The sequence below is a fragment of the Onychomys torridus genome, chromosome 5 (assembly GCF_903995425.1).
Source record: "Onychomys torridus chromosome 5, mOncTor1.1, whole genome shotgun sequence".
NCBI lineage: Eukaryota > Metazoa > Chordata > Mammalia > Rodentia > Cricetidae > Onychomys > Onychomys torridus.
In genome coordinates, this window is record NC_050447.1 from 26,059,536 (window position 1) to 26,075,668 (window position 16,133).

At 38.7% G+C, this 16,133-nt stretch overlaps 1 pseudogene; it reads right to left on the bottom strand.

Moving 5' to 3' along the window:
- Positions 1-1,153: 1,153 nt before the first annotated feature.
- LOC118584540 lies at positions 1,154-1,734 on the bottom strand (annotated as a pseudogene).
- Between the last annotated feature and the right edge of the window lie 14,399 nt (positions 1,735-16,133).

Genomic DNA, 16,133 nt, shown 5'->3' on the forward strand with positions numbered 1-16,133 from the left:
GTGTGGTGTGGTGTGGTGTGGTGTGGTATGTGTGTGTGTGTGTGTGTGTGTGTGTGTGTGTGTGTGTGTGTGTGTGTGTATTAGCACCTAGTGATGTGGCTCAGTGGTCAAGAGTTCATACTGCTCCTACAGAATACCCAAGTTTGGCTTACAGCACATAAAGCAGTTGGCACATAAATGTCTATTAGTCCAGTTCAAGGGTATCAAAAGGCCCTTTCTGGCCTCTGAAGGCATGTGAGTTCACTTTCAAATTCCTACATGAAGACACACAAGATATAAATAAAAATAGAATAGAACTTTAATAAAATAAGAAGTCCATAAATGCTTCAACTTCATAATTTTACAATTCAATTACCATCTCAAGTCCAGTTTTAGTAGATCTAATTATAGACTATCAATGACACAAATGCTATAATTTTAAATTTTTGTTGAAATTTACTTATGTGTGTGTATATGAGTACTGACATTGTGTGCCATGTCAGATCTCTGGAGGGCCAGGCAACAACATTCTTGAACTGATTCTCTCTTTTCAATGTCTAGGTTACAAAGATTGGTTGGAGATAGGTCTTTAGCTTGACAGCAGGCACTTGTATCCACTAAGCAATCTTGCCGGTCTCACCCAAATACTACAAATTACTTGTTACTTATAATATAGATTTATGAATTTATTAACAGTACTACTGATGTTCTAATTCTCTCTCTCTCTCTCTCTCTCTCTCTCTCTCTCTCTCTCTGTCTGTGTGTGTGTGTGTGTGTGTGTGTGTGTGTGTGTGTGTGTGTAAATCCTACTAAAACTTGAAAGATCTCTGTCAGCAGAAAGGTCTAATACTAAAGCAAAATTGTCAAATTTGTCACAATTCTTTTTTCAGGTTTTCAAAGGCAGTTTTAATTCATTATTTTTGATGAATATAAATACGTGTTTCCTCTATGGAAAAGTTAGCAGAGTACAATTTCATGACTGGGGAATGGACTTCTGAAGTCACGTTCCATGGTGTCAAAACTTAGGGAGGAAAAAGAATTTAAAAGCAATCTGAAGGTTGGAATTCAGTTCTTTATAAAGTCCTTCATAGAAACAAAACAGAATAAAAACAAACCTTAAAGGTGGGGCAAATCTGTAAAAAGAAAAAGGCAAAAGACAGAGGATTACTCATTGCTACTTCTCAGGTTTCTCTTTAGGCTCCCTCATAGAAACAGCTTCCAGCTTCTCAGCCACCTTTTTGTCATTATCACTTTCGCCTTCCCTTATTTTCTCTCTCTTCAATCTCTTTCCTGCATTCTTCAAACTTTGTTTCCATCTTTTGTGGATTCTTATCATTTAGGAAGCAGATGCCAAGCAACTCAGACTTGGGGCACTCATCAGCAAAGGTGGTATGTGTATTCTAGACCAAGGTGTGGTCACTGCCAGCATCAGGCTTCAGCTCTATCATCAGTGTGATATAGTGGCTGGCACACATCTTCAGGGTCTGTCCCCCCCTCATGAGAAGATGGAGGATCCCTATCTCTTATGCTTCAGAAGCTTTACATCACTGGTGCCTTGCTCCTTCCATTCTGGGAAGTCATTCACTGAAGCAAACTAGTATAATTTGTTCACATATTTAAAAAGGTTCTTCTTCATCTTCCTCCAGTGTTTTAACTTCTTTCTCAGGAAAAGCAACTATTGGTTCAACTGGGGACATGGTTGAACTCATCTGCTTCCTCTGTGGAGGTATGGTCCTCAAGACTGACCTTGCTCATGGGAGTGTAGCAACAGTGGCTTGACTGGCTCAAGCATAGCTGGATTGGACCCTGATACCTTCACCAGCTAGAGAACAAGTGTTCAAACACGTAAATCTGTGGGGAAGCATCTAACATTTAAATCACAATACCTTCATAGAAAAGACTAGTAAAGAGCAGAAGACAGTAAATTAACAAAGGAAATTTGGATCTTCATTCCCATCCTTGATTACTTGCCCACTTTTCTTCCAATCAAAATCCCCTGAGTTCAATGAAGTTAAGTTAATGTGATGTGCAGTTTGTTTGTTCTTTGCAGTCTAAACATTACATGCTCACAGCCTTCTGAACATCAAGTACAACAAAGACTCAAAGAAATGTGGAGCAGGTACTACAGGCACCTGGAGTGATCACAGTCCTTGGGTATACAATGAAGGTTTTCTTTTTTTCAATTAAATAATATTTTATTCATTTTACATAACAACCACAGATTCCCCTCTCTTCTCTCCTCCAGCCCTCCAGCCTTCTCCCCAACACACTCTCCATTCCCTCCTCCAACAAGATAAGGCCTCCAATAGGGAGTAAGCAGAGTCTGATACATTCAGCTGAGGCAAGTCCAAGACCCTCCCCCTACATCAAGGCTGTGCAAGGTGTCCTACCGTAGGTAATGGGCTCCAAAAAGCTAGCTCATGCACCAAGGATGGATCCTGATCCTACTGCCAGGGGCTCCTTGAGCAGATTAAGCTACACAACTGTCTCCCTTATGCAGAGGGACCTCGTCCAGTCCCACGGAGGCTCCACAGCTGTAGATCTAAAGTTCATGAGTTCCTACTAGTTTAGTTTGATTGTCTCTGTAGATTTCCCCATGATGATCTTGATGCCTCTTGCTCATAGAACTTCTCTTCTTTCTCTTCAACTGGACTCCTGGAGCTCAGCCTGGTACTTGGCTGTGGATCTCTGCATCTGCTTCCATCAGTTACTGGATTGAGGCTCTGTGATGACAGTTAGGGTAGTCACTATCTGATTACTGGGGTAAGCCAGTTCAGGCACCCTCTCAACTATTGCTACTAGTCTAAGCTGGGGTTATCCTTGTAGATTCCTGGGAACTTCCCTAGTACCTGGTTTCCCCCTATCCCCATGATGTCTCCCTCTATCATGGTATCTCTTTCATTGCTCTCCCACTCTGTCCTTGTTCCAGCTCGACCATCCTGTTCCCTTATGTTCTCATCCCTCATCTCCTCCCCTCCATTACCTCCCCTCATCCCCAGTTTACTCATGGAGATCTCATCTATTTTGCCTTCCCAGGGTGATCCATTAATCTCTCTTAGGGTCTTCTTTCTTAGCTAGCTTCTCTGGAGCTGTGGGTTGTAGTCTGGTTATCATTTATTTTACATCTAGTATCCACATATGGCCAAAACACATTTAAGGAATTGCTCAAAATCCTTAGTCATGAGGGAAATGCAAATCAAAATGACTCTGAGATTCCATCTTACACCTGTCAGAATAGCTAAGATCAAAAACACTGATAAAAGCTTATTTTGGAGAGGAATAGAAGCAAAGAGGAACACTCCTCCACTGTTGGTGGGAGTGAAAATTTGTACAGCCACTTTGGAAATCAGTATGGTGGTTTCTCAGAAAATTGAGAATCACTCTATCTCAAGACACAGCTATACCACTCTTGGGCATATATCCAAGGAATGCTCAATCATACCACAAGGATATATGCTCAACTATGTTCATAGCAGCATTATTTGTAATAGCCAGAATCTGGAAACAACTTAGATGTACCTCAACTGAAGAATGGATAAATAAAGTGCTGTACATAAACCCAATGGAGTTCTACTCAGCTGTTAAAAAAACAAAACAAAAAACAAAAACAAGAACAATGGCATCATGAAATTTGTAGGCAAATCTATGGAACTAGAAAATGTCATCCGGTGTAAGATAACCCAAACTCGGTCTAAATATTAAGATAGTTTTAGAATCCCTTATATTAGATTTTTATGTTTATATGAGCAAAATGATACAAATGCATGATTTATAAGCAGTAAAATTCATTCCTTTACACTTCTGGAGTGACTATGGAAAGAGAGGTAACAAATGGAGCATGCTCCTTCTGAGACATAGCTAAATCATTGCTTGGCTCCTCCTGATGTTGGGTGCTTGCCGTTATTCCTTGGCAGTCATCAGCTTGTAACTGCATCACTTCAATTTGTTCTCTGTTGTCATATGGCATTTGCCCTATGTGTTCTGTTTTCACATAGCTGGTTACTCATCCCTTAGGGATGCCAGGGGGATATTGTATCAAGGCCCACACTCATATATTTCTCTTACTTTGATTATACCTCTAAAGATTCCATTTCCAATAGAAAGCTACTCTCCTAAGTACCTGTTGCTGGGCTATACATTGATTGACAACACTCCTCACTGTATAAACTCATGATTTTAGACAATGTAGTTTCATTAACTATGCCTTGCTTCAGCCTCAGAATGATGAAAAGGAAAAGAGATGGAAATCTTGAGAACAATGGTTGCTATTAAGTGATGCCCACCATCCAAATAATAGGTCAAGTCTTAGCCAAGGATCATACCCAGAGAAACTCATATTGAAAAGGGGCTGGGGAAGACCATAAGCTAATAGCTGCAGGTGTGTCCAGGGGAAAACTGAGAGTTTCAAGACTGACTCTCACATTCTGTGCCTACTATTGTAGTGAGGAAAATTAACTCCTAAGTGTAATTAAGTGGAAATTAATTAGTGTCTTACAGAGTATAAAAAGTGGAGGTAGATTTTTATTCACTTACTTATGTGCCTTACATTTCACATTCTAAGTTGCAATGCTCTACCTGTATCTTTTAACATCTCTTAGCCTTGATTGCCTTATCTGTAAAATGGAATAGCTGTGTCCTGATTTGACAGACAACTGGGAAAGAACGGGACTTGAGACAGCTGAGGAAAAGCAGAACACATACAGCTTTTGCTTTGGAGTTCTTATGCTGCTGTCAAGAAAAGAACCTCTTAAATGCTTCTCATTAGCTGGTGAATCTCTAAATGTAGAACCTTTGGTCTTTCTGAATCTGAAATGCTGCTCAGAGCCTGAGGTACTCATGGCACTAGTGTGGCATTAATTGGATGACTGAAAGAAGGAAAGACTCAACGGATTATCTCAACAATTTCTTACTTATTAAGAAGACATTTTTATCATAGTCTGATATATACAAATATATTTATTCCTATTATGTCTGCCATGGGAATGGACAGAATGCAAAGCAATAGATAAAAAAAGGTGGTGACAAACAGTAAAATTTAGAGAGAGAAAGCTAAGTACAGTTAGAACTTTCTCTCCACAGAGCTGTGAAATGAGAACTCCTATAGCTATCCAAACTTATGAATATTAAACTTCCACATACAAAATTGTGTAGAACTTACACATGACGGATGTACATCTACCTGTGCAGTCTGAATCCTTTCTAGATCTTATGACACCTAATACAGTGAAAATAGTTGTTACACTGCTCTCTTTATGGAACAATGACAGAAAGAACACTTGCCTGTTCATGTCTGAGAGAGACAGTGTTTTTCCTTGATGCTGTCCACCCACACTTGGTCTTGAACTGAGATGTACTGTGCTGCCTGTATGTTAAGCATAAAGAGGCCCTTTGGGAGACTCATAAATTGAATATATATTTACATAAAAGAGTGCAGAGGTAACAGAAGCTGTTTCCTCCATTGTGTTGCTGTAATTAGATAAGATGCCAGCTTTCTAACCCTATTCCACCTGCTGGAGTATGTACGATGCTACTTGCTCTCCGTTCATCAGTTTCTGTGCAGACGAGCTAACTCAGAAGAGGCACCATGAGGTTATTAAACAGGGAGAATGAGAGAGTTCTTCAGTTTTCATTTCTCATGCCCAAAGCCTTTACTTTGAAAAGATTGTGAGAAATTGACAGTTATTAAACTGCAGAAGGGGCTGGCTGATGTGGCAGGTCACTCAAGGTCAGCTGCCCATTGGACCTGCCATGGGGTGCCATGGTGGGGAAAATCAATACACTTAAGAACAACTGGAAGTTAAATGCTTTTCTGTGACCTAGTCTAATAGCTCCAGCTGGCTTTGCTCAAAAGATCATCTTTCCCTTTCACCTGTCTTACCTACTTATTTTTTAAAGTCAGCATCAGATAACAGCTTTCTGGGATGTTCATATAAGAGGAAATTTTGTGGCTGGAACAGGGTCAGATAGAATCATCAGCATCCTGAGACTTTTCTTGTTGTTGTTCCTGTCTCCTGAAAGACATGGTAAACAGGAAAAGCCATTCAATAATGCTGCTGAGAGCTTAGAACAACTACTTACAGTTGTTAAATTGCATTACAGTTGTTACCTTCATAGTCCTTGCCCCAGCCCTACCAAGTAGACATTCCAGTCTTTGCTTTGGAAACATGGTCTCTGCTACAAAGCCTAGTCTTGGCTTTTGTCTTTTCTGCTATGTCTTTTCACTATGACCCTGTGAAGGAATAACTTTCCATTCTAAAGTAAAAAAAAAATAAATAATAATAATAATAATAATAATAATAATAATAATAATAATAATAAAGTAAAAGTATTACTTATTACCTCTTTGTGACTGCTAACTGTGACTATGGGTAGCCAATGAAATATAAATATACAAGCTACAAAGTTTGTAAGTGGAAAACTAATCAGCTTTGGATAACAGCTAAAAAAAAATACTCAAACCAGACAACTTGGTAAATAACTAGGTGTACTTAACTCAAAGTTTTTCAAGATGGAATTTCAACTAGCAAGTAGCACATTTTGGAGAGGGCCTCTCATGGCTATATCACATTGTGGTCTGTACTATAAAAGCCACCAATATTCAATAGTATATATGACCTACACCAAATATGGTATAGGTACTCCTCAGAAGCCTCAACTCTACACAACACAATAGAGTAAATTGCTACCCTCATAATTCTTTTAGCAGAGTACATTGATGTTCAACCCCCATTACAAATTTGAAGAGACAAATTATATTCACACTATAGTGACAAATTTGGGGATTCTTTGCCATGGAGGAGATGGGAATGGGGCAGGGCTGGGAGGAAGGTGGGGGTGGGGGCAGGAGAGGGTAGGACAGGGGAACCCATGGCGGATAAGTAAAATTAAATTAAATTTCTAAAACGATGAAAAAAAAAAAAACTCATTCCACCTTCTATTGCTAGCAATGTATGTGTGAAAACCAGCTCATCTCCATTTTGCTCCTAGGACTCATTTTTGAGTCTACAGCCAGGTTAAGTTTCTGTTTACTAAAAACGTGAACTTCTGTTTCTCAGAGCTAAGCTGTATCCTATCCCAGTAACCATAGAATGTACCATAATGTACCTCCTCCCCCCAGAACTACTTGGTTTCAGAAATGGTCAATACGCTCAGAATTGTTCCATGACCCACTTTCCTTAACTGCCTGGTCTAGTTTCTGTAACTGTGCCTAGTCACAAAATCCCTGACCCTATGGATTTGCCCTATCAAAAGGGTTTGAGAAATGGCCTTGGTGCCAGTCTCATAAACCCCATCATAGGGGGAGAAAGCCACTGAATCAGCTCTGATGTGTAAATGAATAAAGCTTGCTTTAATTTGGTCCTAATTTTGGTTGGTGTTCTTTCTTCTCCTGTCTGTGGGGATTAATACTGTAATGCAGAAAATACACATTATATTATTTTCTTGAATAAAGGTATAAAGTTTCCAAACTAGTGCTTAGTATTTATTAATTAAATAAGCATTATGTTTTATTATCTCATGACTAAAATATGAAATTCATAAGGATTTATCTTTTAAAAGAAGAAATCAACACAAAACAAGACCAGGAAAAGAGCTTCCTTCTTTGTGAATATACAGTGAACATTTCTTGATGAAGGTGAAAGAGTAAACATCAAGAGATGAAGAGAAAGAGACTGGTGGGTAGGCATTCCGGACTCAAAAGAGTGAAGTGCTATGCCACATGAATGAGATAAAATTTCTTAGGAAGGTCTTTGTCCCATTGGCCTGAATCAGCAGAAAGAAGCGTCTCAAATCACAAAGTGTCAAGTGAGAGAACCAGTGATAAGAAACAAAGGAGATGAGGCATAAATGAGACAAAAGCAAAGCCTGGGACCAGGAGGTCTTGGGTAAGCTAATGACTTATGCCAAGTAAATTTGTTGAGAAACATATCAGCTTATGCACTATGTGCAAGGGGGAAAGTAGCCAGAGTCAGTAGAGAGCTAAGTCAGAAAATGTTGACAAAAAGAACACAGGGTACCTCTGACACAGCTGCCTAAGAACTGATAACCACATCCCAGGGGGAAGAATCAGGTCCTCCAAAACCACAGCCTTGACTCTTCTGAGGCACCGGCCCAAGCACCAGACAGGACTTGCCAAGTTTGCTCCTGAACAAAGACACAGAAATAAGGTTCCCTTAGTCCTTTTCCTGGAGCTCTAAGAAAATCTTGGGTTGGTTTGGCTTCCCACAGTTCTAGTAAGACTGGGGCAGATTAGTATATCAAGGGCCAATTCTTTTACAAGTTATTTATTTATGTGTGCATTGACTTCATGTCCACAATAACAAAATACTACAAATTATAGTAATGTATTTTCGCATATTTCTGAAGGCTAAATATTTAAATCTGGAAGTACCACAGTAAAGCTGTGGTCTCTCTAAATTGTCTAGGGCCTTCATCCTCCAAAGTTCTACAAGTATACTGCTGTAAGAAATGTTCACCTTTCTTGGGTTATAGAAGTGTCACTTTAATTTTTTTCCCTCCTTTTCTGTATTTTCACATAGTCTTCTCCTCTGGTGTCTGTTACCTGCTTTTGTAAGGATCTTAGCTGTCTGATTAAGACTAGCCTGCATCTAGGTAAATCTCATCACAACTCGATCATCTTTAGGAAGACGCTGTTTCAAATAAGGTCACATTCATTGTAGCAGTAAAGGAACTGGTGTGTGTGTGTGTGTGTGTGTGTGTGTGTGTGTGTGTGTGTGTGTTGCTAATTAATTCCAGTGCTACTTCAATTGCCACTAGAACAGTAATGAAGCAAGGATTTGAATTAAGTCCCTGTGACCCAACTTTCATGTGACTCAGATGTACTGGGATGCCTGTGTCCTGACTAATTGGAATTTAAGGTTTGCCATACCTTGTGCTTTAGCCTACCCCCCACTGCTTTCTGGCATCTTTCACAGCAGACATCTAGCTATTTTTTCTCCTCCCACCCCACATCTGTTCTCCTGCTGCTCTGGTACTCACAGGCTATTTAATGGACACTAAATCCTCCCTGCCCTCCAGTCACTAAATCAGGATCTTAATAGCATCCTATTAATTGTGTAAAATAAGGATTTGAAACAAACCATATAGTTATTTTTTTGCATTTTAATTAAATTCCCATTGATTTGGAAAAACAGATTTATTGAGACCTTAACAACCACACAACACACATAACTGAGTTGTTAAGTCTCCATAAATATTTTGGGGAAATCAATTGACTTTTGATTAACAACAAATATCTGCTTTAGTAAATCTCAATGAAATAAGCTGTTGAGTACAGATAGACATTTTAATTAAGCTGGACTTTCCTATTCTTATACCTAACTGCCTTGACCCAGAATTGCTTATCTAAGCCTTTTACTTGGGAAAAATAAAAACAAAAGAAAGTCTATGCATTGTTTTTAACAGAATAAGTTGATAAAGACTGTGCCCCCTGTGAATCTGCATGAAGACCGAATGAAAGCCTCTTAAGACTTCAGTATCTTAGGATTTTCTTATTTTTAGTGAGGTTTTCCATGAATATCCTTATACAGCCCATGCATGTTTTCTTTGCTTGCACAACTGCAGGTTCTGTCATGTAATAGGGAGCTTTCTTACATTCCAGACTAATCAGTCATTTGTGATGTCTATTATAATTGAAGCATCATTTATATCACCATCTTTGTGTTTCTAGAATCAAGACCAGTACCTAGTCTATATCTTTCTTTCTTCCTCTAAATATTGCTTATTTACATTTCGCTTTATTTAGTACTCAATGCTCAAATCATTGTTAGGATAAAGGTCTATTTTGCCCATTTAATCTGGAGTTGTATAGTATTTGGAGTCACATCATATTCTTTTTTACAGCCTAAACTTTCACAGTGAATCATTTCTCCAAGTCCTATGCACATGAAATACCAAAGCTAGGCATGTTACTACACAGATTCTCTAGGCTTTTAAAGTTCAACCAGGCATAGATTCCTATCCCACTGTGAAATTCTTTATACATACCTGCATCTACCTTGAGAATACACAGCTATATTTCCTAAAAGCTTGATCTATAACCTTGTGTCGTATATTGATAAACTGTTGACACCTTGCTTCATTGGACATCGAAAAACAAATTGCACCCAGTGCACCATAAATTACCACCTTAGAGTCATTTGTACAATGTCAACACACTACATGTTGCAACAATATCCACAAGGGAAGGGGAGAAAGTTGAAAAGGGCTGAAGCCTTCTATCTGCAAACTTCCTCTAAGGGAGACTAAGCACATGGAAGAAAGAGGCTAGATGCTTTTCTTCACCTAAGTTAACAGGACTCAAGTTATTTAGCACCTAGGGAGTAACTATGAAGCATTGTAAAGATCACTTAAGTGACAATGTGAATGTGCATGGTATTTGAGGTGCTATACTTAGCAAAGCAGTTAAAGATGATCTTGTCTCTAATATCTGGTATTCCCTGTAGTTGAGTCAGTTCCCCAAGGTCACACCACTAACATATGAACAGCCTAGGATTCCAGGGTGAGACTGACTGTGCAGAATTATCTCCTAAGTGCTACCCACTTATATCAAGAGACATGTCCATTTAGCTAAAACCCCAGTCTCCAGCCTCAGTCCTTTGAGTTGATAACTGGGGCTTGTCATTTGGTTTTACTTTTTCCTGTGACATTTTCTCCCTTTTCCCCTCATCACTGCATCTCTTGATTGACAACCCCTGAAAGATCATGGAAAAGTTTCCCCTTGAATTTGCTAACACAATCTACTGTCTGCCTGATATATATGCCTGTTCAAAACGTGGTGCAAATGTTTGGTTAAAGATAATGACCCAGCCTGAAAATGACTGTGATAAAAAATGTCATGTAATTTTCCAGGGTGACTTTGAAGAAAGGCTTGTCATGTGAAGGTGGGGGGTTGGAGGAGCCAGCTATTATTCTCTTCTTTGATGGGCATTAAATTACTGTCTTCTTAAACTCCAACATTGCTAATTTCTTTCTTGTCCCATGGCTGGGCCAAAGCAATGCTTGAGATCCTCTCAAGAAAGAAAGTCCTAGGAACACAGCTTTCTCCCCACCCACTATTTCAGATAAGAATAATGACAGAGCATGAAGTCAAGCTGAATTATATTGGAATATCAGTTTCTTGTGGATTTACAGCTATTTGAGTTCATGTTTTTTCCATGAAACATTAGATTTGTATGGGAAGAATTAAAGGACACACAATTTTCAAACTATCTGTCATGAAGAATAACGCTTCTTAAATGTTAGAGGAGTGGAGACAGTATTTGTTGAAAATACAGAATTGGGGGCTTTCCCTAATTCAAATTTAATAAGTCTCAATTGGAAATTAGGAATCTATATTTCAACAAAGCATTTTAGTTAGTTTCAAAGTATATTAAGCACTACTGCAGTTTGAAAAACAGGGGCTCCAATTTTATTATTATTATTATTAGTAGTAATATTATTATTAGTAGTAGTAGTAGTAGTAATAAACAAACAAACAAAAATAAACATAACATGAATCTTGAATGGTCTTATTAAATAAAAAACCTGGCACCAGCTATTAGGGTAAATTCTGAAAGATCAGGCAGACAGAACAAGCCACAGACAATCTCACTTCACCAACTCCTCAGCTGATCTTGTTTTCTCGGACTGGAAGCCTCTGAGTCCTTACCCAAATAGATCTCAGCTGAACTGCTGCAAAAAAGCCTAAAAGCATAAAAGCCTCTAGTTCCTGGTCCTCACATCTTATATACCTTTCTGCTTCCTGACATCATTTCCTGGGATTAAAGGCATGTGTCATTCCCAAGCAAGAAATGGGATCTCAAATCCTGGGATTAAAGGTGAGTGCCACCACACCTGGCTCTGTTCCTAGTGTGGCCTTGAACTCACAGAGATCTGGATGGATCTCTGCCTCCAGAATGTTAGAATTAAAGGCATGTGCCACCACTGTTTGGCATCTATGCCTAATCTAATGGCTGTTCTGTTCTCTGACCCCAGGTAAGTTTTATTAGGGTACACAATATATTGGGGGACACAATATGTCACAACACAAAAACAAGAAAATGCATTTGCTTGTTGGGTGCTAAGTACTGTCTGCAATTGTACCCTGCATTTGACACAATCACTCCATTGTACTTGGTGGATAGCAGTGTTTTCTTTCCAGTGGCCTTTTTATCCCCCTCACTGTGTTATTTATAAATGTGAATAAACTGAGTAGCTTTTTCTTCAAGACTTTAATGAGCTTCCCTATCTTCTGGTGCAGTAATCCCAACAACAGGGTACCAATTCTTTTGTGGAAAAAAAGGAACTGTGTTTTCCAAAGCAATTAGACCCCAGCCCCTTACTTGGGAATGACACAGAAAATCCCCAACATGTTATAATTTGCTTTGGGTTGTACCTCTTCTAAGCATAAATGAAGATTGTAACATTTCAAAAAGTATATTTTCTTCTCCCAACTTCGGTCTCTCCAGTTTTCATAAAGAATGATTAGTTTTAACTCACAATATTTGGGAAATCACTATGCAAATTTTAAAGAATGAGCAAAGCCTCATTAATATTAACATACTATTATGAACATTGTTATTTTTTTTTTGAGGGTCTTATTGAACAGGCACTAACTGAGTCAAAACTATTCACAAATCATATGTTTGGTATGAGCATCTTACTTATCTTTCCTGAGCGGTAACATTTGTTAGCAAATGTACATGGTTGACTGCAGACACTAACAACATTCTCTCTGAAGGTCAACACGTCTGACGAGTGGCTCAATCTAATTAGGTTAAGCTTAAGGTGATAATGTGTGCATTGTCAGCAGGGAGAGCATTTATTCTTACTTTTTTTCTAAACTCGTGTCCTTGGAAACAGGCAATTAACATGCTGCAGGGAAGAGCAGCCTAGACAACTGGAGAGAGAATTGAAAGGCTTTTCCTTCCCGGAGAGCCAAAGGAGAGGCAGAATACCTGACTTCCCCTACCAAGTTGGCGATCCCTGCAGCACTTTCCATTGGAAAGATGTGAACCTTTCCAATTACTCATGTACATAGAAATGGAAATGTTAAGGGAATTAGCTAAGAGTACAACTGGAAAAAAAAAAAAAAAAAAAAAAAACTCATGAAAGAAACTTAGCTTCTGTCCAAAGAAGTCGACAACCTCTAGAGTTTTATGACTGCTATATATTTTACTTATAATATTTTTTAAAAAGTTATCAGCAATGATAATAATGTACAAACTGAAAGTTACATTGGAAAACTAAAACATAAAATAAAAACAATTTCTATCATATATTCTTTAAATTATTTCCAGGTCCAGCTTCATCATGGAGGTCTTGCAGGATGCCTTATAGAGAAAAGAAACAAAGTTTATTTGCTTTAAAATCTTCCATGTACCCATATTCTCATGTTTTCTATATTACTTCCCTAAAGATTCAATAAGAATGCTGAGATTAAGAGAAAAGGTCGTTCCCAGGGAAGAACACACCATTTGGTTGTCCAGTATCGAATGGTCAGTCCTGAAAATATAAATACAATTAATATTATATAGACTGAACTTTTTTATTTAGGATATATACACAAACATATGCAATAACAATGAAAGGAGTCTGTGAATTTGAAAGAGAACAAGAAGGGGCACATGGGAAGGTTTGGAAATTGGAAAATGAAGGGGAAATTGTTGTATTTATATTATAGTCACACACAAAAAAGAATTTCTTGGGGATAAGTAGTTTTCTTTTTTCTTTTTCTTTTTTTGGTTTTTGGAGACACGGTTTCTCTGCAGCTTTACGCCTTTTCTGGATCTCGCTCTGTAGACCAGGCTGGCCTCGAACTCACAAAGATCTGCCTGCCTCTGCCTCTCGAGTGCTGGGATTAAAGGCGTGCACCACCAAGGCCCCAGTAGTTTTCTTAAAACACAAATGTGTAAGAATTTGAAAAACTAAAGACAATAAAGAACCCCCCCCCCGACATTAATACGGGCACCACTTGCTCACAAATATCTGTACATATACAGAATTTGTTTCTCTTATCCTTAAGATGAGAGTGTGGACTAACAAGTTAGTATACAGAGGTTTCTCAGTGTTGGAGTGGAAGCCGCATACATACTAAAAGCCTGTATTTAAAAATAAAATAAATAGAATCTGACCTGGAATTCCCATCTGGATGAGAGGTGAGTGCCTGGGGTCATACCCAGAAAGGCCTGCCCCTAGGTCCCATCCCTGGGCACCAGCCATTCCTGGAAGACCTGCCCAACTTGGCCCCAGGTTCTGGCCATCAGGCAGGATGCTCCCACTCCCAACATGAAGGTTCCCCTGCTCCAAGATCTCCAGCAGACTCTGCACTCTCCATGCCCTGCCCCCACACCCATCAACCCAAGACCGCAGCCACTTCCTGAGACTTAGAGACCAGCCCCCAGCTCCCATCTGGACCAGAGCTTCCATCTGGAACAAAGAGAGACTTCTTGAATCTGTCAGCTCTGTCTGAACCAAGAGCTCTGATAAGACCAAGAACAAATCCATAAGGAGATGGGCACACGTCAAGGCAGAAGTACATACAACAAAATAAAGAGCAGTCCATCAACAACAGAACCTAGCCTCTCTCCAATAGCTAGACCTGAACATCACAAAATGGAAGAAGCAGAAGAAAACAACCTTATGAATAACATTATGAAGATGCTAGAGTCTTATAAAGAAGAAATCAAAAATGAAATGGAGGAACATACAAACAAAAAATTGGAAGAACTCTCTATAAAAACTAGAGGAAAGGACAAATAAAGCAGAAGAAAACAATAAATCCCTGAAAGAAAATTATGTAAAAGCAATGAAACAGATGAGGGAAACAGTCCAAGACCTTAAAAGGGAAATAGAATAAAAAGAAGACACAAACAGAGGGCATGCTGGAAATAGAAAATCTGAGTAAATGAAGAGGAACTTCAGATGTGAGTATAACCAACAGAATACAAGAGATGGAAGAGAGGATCTCTGACATTGAAGATACAGTAGAAGAAATAGATTCATCAGTCAAAGAAAACACTAAAGCCAACAAAGTCATGACCCAAAATGTCCAAGAAATTTGGGACACCATGAAAAGTCCAAACCTAGGAATAATAGGGATAGAGGAAGGAGAAGAATACCAACTCAAAGGAACAGAAAATATATTTAATAAGATCATAGAAGAAAACTTTCCTAACTTAAAGAAAGAAATGCCTATAAAGATATAAGAAGCCTATAGAACACCAAACAGACTAGACCCCCCCAAAAAAAAGTCCCCTCACCACATAATAATTAAACAACTAAGCATACAAAATAAAGAAAGAATATTAAGAGCAGCAAAGGAAAAGGCCAAGTGACTTATAAAGGAAAACCCATTAGAATAACACCTGATTTCTCAATGGAGACTTTGAAAGCCAGAAGGACCTAGACAGATGTAATGCAGACACTAAGAGACCATGGATGCCAGCCTAGACTAATATACCCAGCAAAACTTTCAATCATCGTAGACGGAGTGAACAAGACATTCCAAGACAAAGCCAGATTTAAACAATAATTAGCCACAAATCCAGCCCTGTAGCAAGCACTAGAAGGAAAATTCCAACCCAAGGAAGTCAGATACACCCTTGGAAACACAGGCAATAGATAACACCACAGCAGTAAACTCCAAAGAAGAGAAGTACACACACACTATGACCAAAAAAAATTAACAAGAATGAACAATCACTGGTCATTAATATGCCATAATATCAATGGACTTAATTCACCTACAAAAACACACAGACTAACAGAATGGATACTAAAGCAGAACCCATCTTTCTGCAGCATACAAGAAACACACTTCAAACTCAAAGATAAACACTACCTAAGAATAAAAGGCTGAAAAAAAGACTTTCCACTCAAATGGTCTTAAGAAGTGTGCAGGTATAGCCATCCTTTAATATCCAGCAAAATAGACTTCAAACTAAAATCAATCAAAAGAGATCAAGAAGGGCATTACATACTCATCACAGGAAAAGATCTACCAAGATGAAGTTTCAATTCTGAACATGTATGCCCCAAACACAAGGGCACACACATATGTAAAAAAAAAAAAAAAAGCATTACTAAAACTTAAATCACATATATAACTCCACACATTAATAGTGGAAGACTTCAACACCCCACTATCACCACTG